This window comes from Choloepus didactylus, chromosome 16 (genome assembly GCF_015220235.1).
Source record: "Choloepus didactylus isolate mChoDid1 chromosome 16, mChoDid1.pri, whole genome shotgun sequence".
NCBI lineage: Eukaryota > Metazoa > Chordata > Mammalia > Pilosa > Megalonychidae > Choloepus > Choloepus didactylus.
The window spans coordinates 16,241,191-16,254,664 of record NC_051322.1 but is presented as its reverse complement, the minus strand read 5'-3'; the positions used below and the strand labels follow the sequence as shown (position 1 = coordinate 16,254,664).

Below are 13,474 nucleotides of genomic sequence, written 5' to 3'. Positions count from 1 at the left end.
TACATTGATTAGTATGGTATGCTTGTCCATTCTGACAACCTTGCTCTTTATCACCAGACTTTGCTCATCTATAATCCTGTAGAGTGAATTCCATTGTTCCATTTTCTCAGAGAACTCCAACCAGTCAACTGCTTTTGTCTTCTAGAAAACCCTTTCTCAAAAGGGGTCCCTCCAGGCAATGCCCCATGCAGATGACCATTTTATTTTATTTAATCCTATGGCCAGAACTGCTACCAGAAGCCAGCCTCGGCACCAGCAAACAAGCATTTAAATAGCCCCAGAGCTCACAGTGTAGCTGATTACAAGCAGCCCAAAGGGCTTCTGATGAGACAGAGTCCTCCTTCATCAAGACATTTGACTGCCATCTGTGGGGAAATGTGTAACTCTAGGAGACTGCAAGTGGGGATGGCTCTCCAAGGTGTGAATGGCTCCATTCTCTGTAACTACATGCAGCATTTGGTGCCAGGACATTCAGCTATATCTCCAGACCCCATCCTCACTACGCAGCCTCCTGGGAAATACCTAGCAGCATCTGGAAAAAGAAAACCTTGCACAAGCCTGAAATTCAGTCTTTACTGAGGCAGGTAGTGGTGTAGAGCATCAAGATTTGGGGGAGTAGCAGAATAGTGACGCTATTTGTACTCTCCAACTCTTCAGGTTGTAAAGAGAAGAATATGTGGTGTGCATATATATTTTTTTTTTTTCCTGAGAAATCCATCCTTTACCTAAATGTTTCCAGGAGAAGTTCAAAGCAATCACATTTTCACAAGGAAATTTGCATGGACTATTTAGGCAGAGGTAGGGGGTACCTGGATTGTTTAGATAATGGCTTTGTTTCCCCTTTTAGCCTTTGTGTCAGGAAATTTTGACCTGCTTGATCCTGGAAGTCCCTCAATTTCTCAGTATGTCTTTTATTCAACTGTTCAAGGAAGACTCTGGGAGGCTCAGGAAGCAGGTGGTTTGGAGGTAAAAGCACTATATCTTTTTGTTTGTTCTAATTATTTGCTTGTGGCATATGGAGAGAGAGAGTCAGTTAGGCAGCTAGGATACCGACCACCAAGATCTTTATAGATTCAGACTTGCATCCTGATGGGACACAAACAGGAAGCTATTTGTTTAAGAGATCCTAGTGTTTTAACTGCCACCAAATCTAGCTCCTCCTAGAATGCAAAATGAGTGCTGTTTAATTGCCCTCAGAGTCTCTAAACAACAATCAAGAACTGGAAGTGAAAAATACTGAGTCCAATTCCAACTGCAAAGGCAATAATTAATGAGAAGCAAGAGATGCTGCTTATTGCTGTAGCACCTTTAGTTCCGATGATTGACATCGCTTCGGTATTCACTGTTTCATAATTTATTTCAATGTTAAGTTTTGACACACTAAATGTGTAGTAGGATCATTGTAAAATTTTATGCAGTAGAGAAATAATATGGAATGACTAGTTTATGATCAGCAAGTTATAGTTTTCTATGAAATTCTTTACAGGTTTAAACAGAAATAATTTATTTGAAAAAAGAAGAACATAATTGGTGAGCAATGGGAGGGCTGATAGAGAATGTTAGGGAGCTCATTATTACCGATGTTTGAAGCCCTTGTTTGCACAGTGAGGTTGTCCTAGGATCTGCTCATGTTGGGTCCATCACAGTCGTGTCCATGAGAGGGTCAGGACTCTCCACTGTGGACACTTGTCTATGACGCCAGAGTCCATTGGGACCAACAGAAAACCTGCTTCAACCATAGTGATGGGTTTGCCTGTGCAGATGTGGACAGTGCTGCTTCTAGAAAATGTATCTATGGCAACCATTACCAGCATCATTAGAGGCACTGCAAGCACACCTTAAATGATCACCATGGATCTCATGTCTCTAGGGACATTAGGCTACTTGGTGGATTATCCACTGAAGATGCATAAATAGCAAACAAGTTGCTCCTGTCAATCTGTAATAAGCTTCTGGGCTGCTGACCCAACTACCACTTAGAGTGTGTTCAGGGGATACAAATCAATACGGATTTTAACCCAAGAGGTGGGGGGAAATTGGGATGAAAAACACTTCTCAAATGCAGGCATAATTTGATTTTGCAGTTGAAGCAAAGATTGGCAGTGCCTGCCCACATCCCCTTGAACCACCCAACTGCCAGCACCTGAGCCCACTCTGCCTAAGCCTGTGGCAGAGCAACATGCTAAGAAATGGATCCCACACCCACCCTAGCAGCTCCCTACCAGGGACAGAAGGAAAATTCTGTGATCCTGCCCACGGCATAACTTGGAGGTTCATCGTCCTCACCCGTCTTCTGAGTTCTCCAGCGGGATTGTTTCGGTTATCCGCAGTGGCAATTTACTTAATGGCATATTGTTGTCAGCCTTCCTGCTTCCCTATCTCCTTTTTCTGCTCCTTTCCCAGAGATGCCTGGAATTAGTTGTCCTGTTGTGGGTTGAATTGTGTCTCCCAAAAGATGTGTTCAAGTTCTGACCCTCAGTACTTGAGAATGCTGGAAAATAGTGTCTTGGTAGATGTAATCAAATTAAGAAGACATCGTGCTGGATTAGGGGGCCCTAACCCTAACCCAATGACTGGTGTTCCTATAAGAAGAGGGAACTTCAGACACAGGTAGGACACCATGGGACAGTAGAGGCAGAGATTGGAGTGATGTGTCTGCAAGGCAAGGAGCACTCAGGATTGTTGGCAGCCACCAGGAGTGAGGAGAAAGGCATGGGACAGATTCTCCCTCGGAGACCCCAGGAGGAACCAACCCTGCTGATGCCTTAATGTAGGATTTCTGGCCTCCATAACTTCAAGAGAATAAAGTTCTGTTGTTTTAAATCACTCAGGTTGTATTAGCTATAGGAAATGAATAACCCTCCCAAGTGAACGACAGGAACTGGAGAGCTGATCACAGGCTGCGCCTCTGGGGGATCCTCATTTAAGACCCTTCCCTCAATTGTCCACTTTTGATTACCTTGCCTGATTCACAAAGCTAATTACCCACACATCCAAACAATGCTGACTGCCACACACTGAGAGCCTGCCTATGCCCAGGTTGTGCTGGGAACTGCACATGGGTTGTTTCTGATTTTCAAAATTCATGGACTCATTCTTGTTCTAAGCACTTTCATTATCCAAAGTTAAATATTTATGTGAGGTGCATTTTGAGAAACCACATGAATGCACCATTCACCAGGCTTTCTTCTCCACGGTCAATGTCCGTGCCGGGGCAGAAGTGGGGCTGTCTGCATGAGGTTCACTCGAGGCCCCAAGTCATTCACTAAAGAGGCAGTTGGGAGTCAGGGAGTGCAGGAAAACTCGGGCAAGGCTGGTTCATTAGTGCCTCTGCTGATTAATCAAGACCTGGCTGCCACGTTGTGAAATGCCTCGAGGTGGAGCTGGAGGCAATCAGCCCCGTGGAAGCTGCTTGATTGCTTCTCAAAGAGGCAGTTCACTGTTGGACACTATACTTGTTCCTGTCAGATTTGTATTGTGACCTTCACTAAGGACAGTGACCCTGCCTCCAGATGCAGAATCTGTGGGCACACTGTCTAGGAGTCTGCTGTACAAAGAGTTATAGGCGAAGAGCCAGGCTCATGATCCCCGAATGTAATTATATTTTGGTTTCATAAAGGCAAATCAATTATTGCATTTGTCTTCCTTTTGTATTTATCTTGGAACAGGCACTCCCACTAAATGTGTCAAATGCTTTATTTTTGTCTCCATTTTCCGAGAGTACATTGGGAAACTGAAGTGTGCTCTCTCTCTCTCTCCCACAGTAAACAGCCACAAAACTGTAATAAGAAACTTTCTAAAAAATTTATAATTTGCAAACGAAAATTTGTCTCATTATGCTGAGATGACAGACACTCTGCATAACAATGTGTATTCTCAAAGAGGCCTTTTTCTTTTCTTTTTCCATTTTGGTTACTGATTATTTACACCAATTGAAGAGAAATAACTAAGTACACTATTTAGCTTTGAATTATTTTTAAATCTACTTTTTAATCTTTCAAGCTTATACAGAAACAATATAATTATTCTCTGTCAATCATTGATGATGATCTATTTAAAAGCATTTTCTTATGTGGATGAATGAAACACACATTCAAGATAGTATACAGATCATTGCTTCTTTTTCCTAGCAAATGGGTGCTTCAGGGTTATATATCATCAGTGACTCATGACTATTTTATGCTCAATTTTCCTTTGTAACATGGAAAAAGCTTATAATACATACATCTTGTCCTATAACCACACCACTCCTTCTTGTCTCCTCTTGGCTTGATGTCAAATGTGAAATTGATGAAGCTCTTGTTTGTTTCAAGGTGAAAGTCTTTGATTAAAACTGATGGTTTGGCTGGAGCCACTTTAGGAACTAATCAGAAGATATAGGGAGCAGAAGAAGTGATACTTCTCCTTAATAATGTGGGGGAGAAGCTTGTGCAACCTGGAAGGACATATGAAGTTGAGCTTAAAATTGCAGTGATGGAGGCTGGGTAAGATGGCAGCGTAGGGAGATGTGGAATTTTAGTTATTCCCCTACAGCAGCTAGTAAATAGCCAGGAATAACTAGATGATAGTCTGATACAACTGATGGGGGGACACCTGTGACTGAACACACATCATACACTAGTCTGGAAGGGTGGAATGACTGAGATCACAGCACAGAACTGTAAGTAAAGCCCCCCAAACTGCAGAGCTGGCACCCATTCCTGACCAGCATGGCAGGCTGAGCTGGAAAACTTCACTGTAGGAAAAAGAGGCAGTCTCTGCTGGAAGCAAGGGAATGTAGCTCAACCAATGCCCAGCTGTGGTTTTAATTAACAAATTTGGACTACTGAATATGTACTATGAGCACAGATAAACCTGGAACAAGCAGGAAAAGAACCCAGAGCTTTCTCCTGGCAGAGAGGAGGCAGGGCTGATGGAAAAAAAAAATACATAAATAAATAAAAACAATGGTTTTTGGAGTCTGCTGAGCTCAGAATACTGAAAAGGACTATGTCCCAAGAACAGGAGCACACAGAACCAGATACCAACTCCAGTTCTTGACTGGTGAACTGGAGGGCTATGGACTGACAAGCACCACCTCTGGGCAGGGTAGGAAAAGCACAGGGTCTAGAGGCCTCACAGGAAAGTCTCATCCTCAGGGAAACATGATACTGATTATACCCTCTTCCTGAGACCTGGGCCCATATGGTCTGGGAAAATCTGATTGGGGTAATCAGGGAAACCAGATACCTAGACAACAGAAATTTATGAATCACACTAGGAAAAAAGCAAAGATATGGCCCTATCAAAGGAACACACTTACACTTCAAATGAGATACAGCAGTTGAAACAACTTCAACCAAACTTGCTAAATCAATTCAAAAATCAAATCAGTGAGTTGAGGGAAGATATGGCAAAACAGATGGATGAAGGATACAAAGAAGACATTGGACAAACATAAGGAAGAACTTCAAAGTTTGAAAACTCAGTTGACAACTTACGGAATGAAAGGCACAATAGAAGAGATGAAAAATACAATGGAGACATACAAAGCAGATTTGAAGAGGCAGAATAAAGGATTCAGAAACTAGTGGATAGGACATCTGAAATCCTACACACTAAAGAACAGATAGGGAAAAGAATAGAAAAATATGAGCAGGGTCTCAGGGAACTGAATAACAACATGAAGCACATGAATATACATGTCATGGGTGTCCCAGAAGGAGGAGAAAGGGAAAAGGGGCAGAAAGAATAATGGAGAAAATAATCACTGAAAATTTCCCAACTCTTATGAAAGGCATAAAATTAAAGATACAAGAAGCACAGTGTACCCCAAACAGAATAGATCCAAGTAGACTGATTCCAAGGCACTTAATAATAAGATTATCAAATGTCAAAGACAAGGAGAAACTTCTGAAAGCAGCAAGAGAAAAGCGATCCTTCACATACAAAAGAAGATTGATAAAACTATGTGTGGATTTCTCAGTAGAAACCATGGCGGTGAGAAGGCAGTGTTATGATATATTTAAGATACTGAAAAAGAAAAACTGCCAACTGAGAATTCTATATCCTGCAAAACTGTCCCTCAAAAATGAAGGAGAGTTTAAAATATTTTCAGACAAACAGACACTGAGGGAGTTTGTGAACAAGATACTTGCTCTACAAGAAATACTAAAGGGAGCGCTACAGACAGATAGGAAAAGACAGGAGAGAGAGGTTCTGAGAAGAGTGTAGAAATGAAGACTATCAGTAAGGGTACTGTATGTTCTCACTAATATGGGCTAACATTGATGACAAAATTTGAGAGTTGAGAACATAGGTTATCAGGAGACAGAAAGAGGTTAGAGATTGGGCATTTGATGCTGAAGGAGTACAGAAGCTTCAACAGAAATGATCCAGAAATGGAATGGACAGCATAATAGTGTGTGATGGCAGCACAGTGTTGTAAGTACTCTGAACAAAGATGAGTGTGAGTATGGTTGAAAGAGGAAGGCTAGGGGCATGTATGACACCAGAAGGAAAGACAGACGATAAAAACTGGGATTGTATGATTTAGTGAAACCTAGAGTGGTAAGTGGTGGTGATTAAATGTACAAATATAAGAATGTTTTTAAATAAGGGAGAACAAATGAATGTCAACATTGCAAGGTGTTGAAAATTGGATGGTGTAGGGGAAAAATACAATCGATGCTAACTAGAGTCTATAGTTAATGGTAACACTGTAAGATGCTTCCACTAATTGTAACAAAGGCGATATACCAAAGCTAAATGTCCATGAGAGGGGGATATAAGGAACGATATGGGATTCTTGGTGGTGGTGCTGTTGTCTGACCTTTTCATTGTATTTTATTTTTATTTTTCTCCCTTCTTTTGTGTTTTTGTTCTTCATTTTTTTCTCCTTTTCCTCTTTCTTTGGGGAAGAAATGGAAATGTCTACATATAGATTGTGGTGGTGACTGCATAATTATGTGACTACACTGAGAATCATTGATTGTTTACTTAGGGTGGATTGTATGGTGTGTGAATAAAGTTGTTTAGAAAATAAACAGAGGGATACAAGTGCTGGAGAAAATGTGGAGAGAGGGATGTACCTATTCCCTGCTGGTAGGGAGACAGAATGGCACAAGCCAGCTGGAGGGCAGTGTGGAGGTTGCACAGGAAGCTGACTATGGGGTTGCCATATGGTCCTGCAACCCTGTTATTGGGCATATACTTGGAAGAACTGAGAGCAGGGACATGAATGAACATTGCACACTGGTGTTTAAGGCAGCAGAATTCATGAGTCACAATGGATGGAGGTGGCCTAAGGATACATTGACTGATAAATGGAATGGTGAACTGTGTTGTTGTACATACAATGGAATACTGAGCAGCAGTATTCCACTGAAGGTGTGAGGGATGCAACTAGGTGAATGGACCTTGAGGACAGTATGTGGAGTGAAATAAGCCAGAATCAAAAAGACAAACATTATAATGCCTCGCTAATATGGACTGACTATAATGTGCAGACTCTGAAAATTGAATCTGAGAGCATAGGTTATCAAGGGAAGGTTTATGGTAAAGGTTCCTAGACTGTAACCTCTTACAGCAGTTACATCTGTTCATGTGTTGTAATGGTTGTCTCTAAATTATGAGATGCTGAGCTGTTTGTGTATAACATGGTTGGGCCCTGGAAATTCAGGTATCAGAGTGACACCTAAGACTCAGAGCCAGAGTTCAGCAGCTATGAGTCAGCATTACCCCATACAGCAAACGTTAAAGAAGCTGAAAAAGAGATCAGACTTCAATTAGAGATAAAACAAAATGGACTTGGTTAGAACCAGACTAAAGGGAAAAGGGTGATATTGACTGTGTTTTAAAAACCTCAGTTTCTGTGTGAGACCAAAGAAAGAGATGTTTATTTGGTGCAAAAATCTATATTTTCTGTAGCATGCTATATAAGTTAACTTGAATGATCAGTCTATTCAAACACCATAATTACATGGAAACCCAAATACAGGGTGAGATCTGGTTGGTTTGTACAGGTTAGCATGAAACCCTGAAACATCCCAGAGTAATTTGGGCAGAGAGTAAAAAGTATTTTCAAAGCCCGCTGAGGGCATGGGGAAAAACGTGGAAACATTAAACTTCCCTACCTGGGGAATTCCTGATATTCTCTCAGACATTGGGGACTACCATTGTAGTAGGCCAAGTCCTTGATCCTGGGACTTGCCTTTATGAAGCTTGTTACTGCAAAGGAGAGGTTAAGTCTACCTATAATGGTGCTTAAGAGTCACCCCCAGAGAGTCTCTTTTATTGCTCTTATGTGGCCTCTCTCTCTCTCTAAGCCCACTCGGCAGGTGAACTCACTGCCCTCCCCCTTACGTGGACCATGACTCCCAGGGGTGTAACTATCCCTGGCAACTTGGGACATGAATCCCAGGAATGGGCCTGGACCCAGCATTGTGGGATTGAGAAAGCCTTCCTGACCAAAAGGGGGAAGAGAAATGAAAGAAAATAATGTTTCAGCAGCTGAGAGATTTCAAACGGAGTTGAGAGGTCATTCTGGAGGTTATTCTTATGCATTATATAGATATCCCTTTTTAGTTGTTAGTGTATTAGAATAGCTAGAAGAAAGTACCTGAAACTGTTGAAATGCAATTCAGTATCCTTGATTCTTAGAGATGACTGTATAACGCTATAGCTTATATAATGTAACCTACGACTGTGAGAATCTTGTGACTCCTATTCCCTTTATCCAGTGTATGGACAGATAAGTAGAAAAAAGGGGGGCAACAAGTAAATGAATAATGGGGGAAGGAGGAGTATGAGATGTTTTTGATGTTCCTTTTTGCTTTTATTTTTATTTTTATTCTTATTTTTAATTTTATTTTTCAGAGTAATGAAAATGTTTAAAAAATTGACTGCTGTGATGAATGCACAAGTATATGATGATGCTACAAACAACTGATTGTACACTTTGGATGTTTGTATGGTGTATGAATGTATCTCAATAAAATTGCAAAATTAAATAAATTTGAAAAAATTGAAGGGGTGTTGATGAAGTGTTGGAGGAATCCATCACTTACTTTTAAATTGTAACATCTCATAGCGTGTGCTTGCTCTGGAGGTGTAAGTCACATCAAAATACAACCCATGGTTTTCTTCTGTTTTCAGAAGACCAGTTATTTTTCTTGCATGAGTTAATTTCTTTCTTCAAATTAGTCAGAATAGTAATCTGTTTTCCCATCTCATTGATTGTTATCTAATTTCACTTCATCTTCATTTTGGTTTCACCAGAATTTGCCAAAACTTGGTTGTTGGGTGAAAAACCTGTGTGTGGTGTGGTTTCATGTGTCAGGCAGCTATTCATCAAGAAAACAGTACCAAATGCTGGGAGGATTTAGGAGTATTCGAAAATGTACAATTTGATATTTCTGCCTCCTAGGACTTGAGAATTCATTAGGAAGCAAGAGAAAATTACCCTTCATGGGCCACAGATATCTACTATTTGCAGAAAGAACATATTTTTATTTCCTTATATGGATATTTGCCCTGGGGGTGGGTGAGTGAGTGGTTGGGTTCAAGCAGCCACACAGCTCCCCCAGCTCAGAACCCAAGAAAGCGATGAGAAAATGGCCACAGAGATGGGTCGGGGTTATTGTCATCTGCAAGCAGCCTTGGCAGAGGAATCTGGCCAAGCCTGTAGAATCAATCAAGGACCTGGAAATCATTTGCAAATCTAGATATTCTGGGAAGTACATCTGAGTAACAACAGAGGCCACCTGAAAATGCTGCCACCACAAAGTACCTCATCTTGCTCAGTAGTAGGTAGGGTTGGAGCTGGAGCATGGACATGCCCTGGCATTAATACCTCTTCCCGACAACTGGCAGCATGCTGGAAGGTGAGGATATTGATATTTTCTGGTGGATTAGAGTGCAGGCCTTATCATAGCACTCCGAGCAGAACTTGGATCTAGTTTGATTGACAGCACTCACAGTCTCCCATTATTCCATCACCAGTGACCCCTACTCTTGGCCCTGAATCATTTTGCACCAACACTGTCTTTGGAGATTTCCGTAGGCTGACATTTCTCTGTATATATTTTCAATAATATTTTACTTGGACAGCAGCCACTAGCTCTTTTTAAACACCTCAACAGTTGTCAGATGATGAAACTTTGCATTCCATAATAACCTAAGGTAGATTTAAACCCTGCCATATTTCCTAGTCCCCAGTCCTCCTATCTCCCCCACATTAGCACATTTCTTGATGGTTAGGAGTGGGCAGACAGCCCACTAAGGATGCTCTGAGCAAGAATGTCAAGAAAGGAGACACCTCTGCATTTACTAACGGCTAGTGCCACCTCTCTGAGTTTGAGGAATTTGATATCATAATAAAAAAGAACTTTCTTCCATTGGTGAAAACTGTTTAAATAATAAATTTATGGAGTTCATTTGCCTTTATTATGACAGGTGTTTAAATTTCTACAGAAAGTTATATTCTTTTCCAGGTCTATTTTATGTGATGAAACATGTCAAGAGATTCAGAATTAACCTGTCTATAAGGAAAGTGCTAAAGAAGCCAAGACACAGGTCCAGGAAGCTTGTCCTTGTGCCTTCTTCTTGGACAGACCTGAGCTTTCCAAAAGCAACCCCAAAGGGCATTCAGGTTGGTCCAGTTTCAATTCCCCAGGGCAACAGATGGTCCTGAATAGAATGGTATGTTTATGATTTTGATTTCTCTATTTTGGTTTAACTGCCTATTATACATAGACTTGCATCCCTCAAAAAGATATGTGGAAGTCCTAACATCCAGGAACTCTAAATGTGACCTTATTTGGAAATGGGACCATTGTAGATGGAATTAATTATGATAAGGTTTTACTGTAGTATGGTTTGACTGGTATCCTTATGAGAAGAAGGAAATTTGGACACAGAGACAGAGAAACACAGGTGGGAAGACCATGTGAAGGCAGAGGCAGAGATGGGAGTGACGCATCCAAAAGCCAAGGATTGCCAAGGATTGCCAAGGATTGCCAAGGATTGCCAAGGATTGCCAGCTGCCACCAGAAGCTGGAAGAGACAAGAACAGATTCTTCCCTAGAGCCATCGGAGGGAGCCTGGCCCTGCTGACATGTTAATGTTGAACTTCTGGCCTCCAGAACTGTGAGGCAATACATTTCCCTTGTTTTCAACTGTCTGTGTTGTGGTCCTTGGTCACAGTAACCCTAGGAAAGTGATTCACTGCCTTTTCAGTATGACCCGGTGTCCTTTCAAGAACAGCTGTAAACAGCAGGGGGCTCGACCGGACACAGTTATAATGAGACCTCCAGAGTCAGACTTTTCATTCCAAAAGGCCTATCCTGAGGTTCTGGTTATGCGAACTCCAGATTCCATGTGTACAGGAACTAGCTAATCAAATGTGGTTTTTATTTATTTATTTATTTTTGGATGATGTTTACTCAAAATTAGAGGGATACTAGAGGGTCTAGTGAAGATTTGGGCCCTGGATTTTCATTGTTTTAGGTTCTCACCTCTATTTACCACCACCACCAAAAAAAATAGTGGCACATCATACAGTGCTGGGGTTAACAGGAATCCAGCCTTTCTAACACTTCTCTCATCAATAAATCATTTGTTTTTTTACTTTAATAAAATGTAAGAGAACAACATGTATTGCTGTGGTGGGGGTAGGGGGGATTGGTGACTGCGAAAGGAAAATGCTTTTACAGTGGTGAAAACGGAAATTTACAAATTATTTCACATTTAGTTTTCCCTTTTCACATTTGAAGCTTAAGTTTATTTGCTCCCAGGAGAAGAAAAACAAAACCTAATTAGAGCCCTCAGTCATATCAAGGGGCTATAGGTATGTGTGAGGACATGCCCTCCTAAAAATGAAGTCCAGAAGAGGTGGCGGATTAAGAGGGAAAGAGGGTTTTTGTGGGAGGAAAATAGATCTGATGTGAATGACCCCTAGCAAAGCACTGGGCATGTCATAGAAATTAAAGACTGTGGTCTCTCTCCCTACAGGAAGAGAGATTCAAGCTTCCTGGGTCACAGAAGTTCTGTTCTTTCCTATCCAGGTTAGTGAAAAAGATATCTTTCTCCAATAATTTAATCTTTGTCTTTCCTGGCAAGGGCAAAGGTCTTTCTGATCACAGAATTCTTTTCTGATAGTGTCTCCCTCTGTTTCAAACCATAAATAAATTGAGACAGACTTGTGGCTGCTTTTTCTTTGTTCATTTTCTTCAGACAATGGTGGTGATGAATAGAAGAGAGAAGGACAAAGGATAAGATGAAAGCAAATTAAAAATGATGATAGTAGCTGTCATTGACTGGTTCCTTTAATACAGAAAGGGCATCATGCACGTTATTATGCTTCATAAAGCAATACCGCAAAGCTGCCATTATTGCCCTCATTTTAGAAGTGGAAAACCAGAATCCCAGAAAAATTCAGGCACATTGCTGAAGTAATACAACATGCAAGTGGCAGCCTGGATGGATTTGATCTGGTGTCTGTTGGTTTCTCGCCAGGATTATTTCCAGGGTATGTTCCTGTTTTTCAGTGGTTGGTCTTGTCTAGACAGGAAAACATTTCTGGCCATTCGGGTAGGGTCAGGGCCTTGGTCTCACTGAGAGACCTCTGAAGTTTGCCAGGGTGAGTCTTCAAGAGCAGCTCTCACAGTTGGGCAGTGACTTACTGTGAGAAAAACAGAAAGAAGAAACAAAAGGCACCGGAAGGGAGGAACTTGGCCGGAGCAACAGGAGTGAGGCAGTTAGGGAGGTGAGACCCACCCCCACCTGGGTGTTCCTGTGGTACTTCCTGGAGAAAGCTCCCCCCTGCTCAGCCCCGTATCATTACTGAGCGGTCACAGGGATTGGTCTGCCACATACATTCTGTCAAGTAAGGTAATATGGCCGCCTGCATTGGGCACGGCTGGGGATGACCCCTGTCCAAGAAGACTTTTCCAGAAAATGGAAACAATTGATCTGCAGGGGTTCCCCAAGAAAAGGGAAGACACCCTACAGGGTTGCTGATAAATGACACCTGCTGATAAAACTAGTTTTGGTCTAGTGAAGAGAGCTGATCGGAGTGGACAAGCACACCATACTAATCTATGCATTTCTACTCCCCACTTTGTAAGACATCCCACCCCCAAATAAAATGGAAACTTAATGTCAGCCAATCCAAACATTTCCTCACCTGCCTCCTTGTTCGCCCTCTATGAGCTTCCCTTTTCCACCCCCCTCAGTGGGGATCCCTCCTACTTTCTGAATGAGATGCGACTTGATTCATGAATCATTCAAAAAAGCTATGAGATCTCAAACTGTATGATTTTATTAATTCTTTTTATGCTGCACCTCTTGTTACTGAAAGGATATTCTACATTTTCCATTTTGTCCAGAATCTAACAGCTGTAATATGGACCTTTTCTCTCAGAGGCAAGGAGGCAGCCCGTCCCTTCAGGTTCCTACGTCCCCAGCTCTCACCGATGACACTGAAAAACTGACT

The 13,474-nt window shown here is 41.6% G+C and overlaps 1 long non-coding RNA gene across 1 annotated transcript in view; it reads left to right on the top strand.

Annotated features, from left to right (window-relative positions):
• The window catches only part of LOC119511809, a 58,993-nt gene extending 48,376 nt beyond the window's left edge, over positions 1 to 10,617 (top strand). Inside the window, exon 3 of the long non-coding RNA XR_005212247.1 lies at positions 10,473 to 10,617. This is a non-coding gene — a long non-coding RNA (uncharacterized LOC119511809). The remainder of the gene's footprint in view (positions 1 to 10,472) is intronic.
• Positions 10,618 to 13,474: the final 2,857 nt, after the last annotated feature.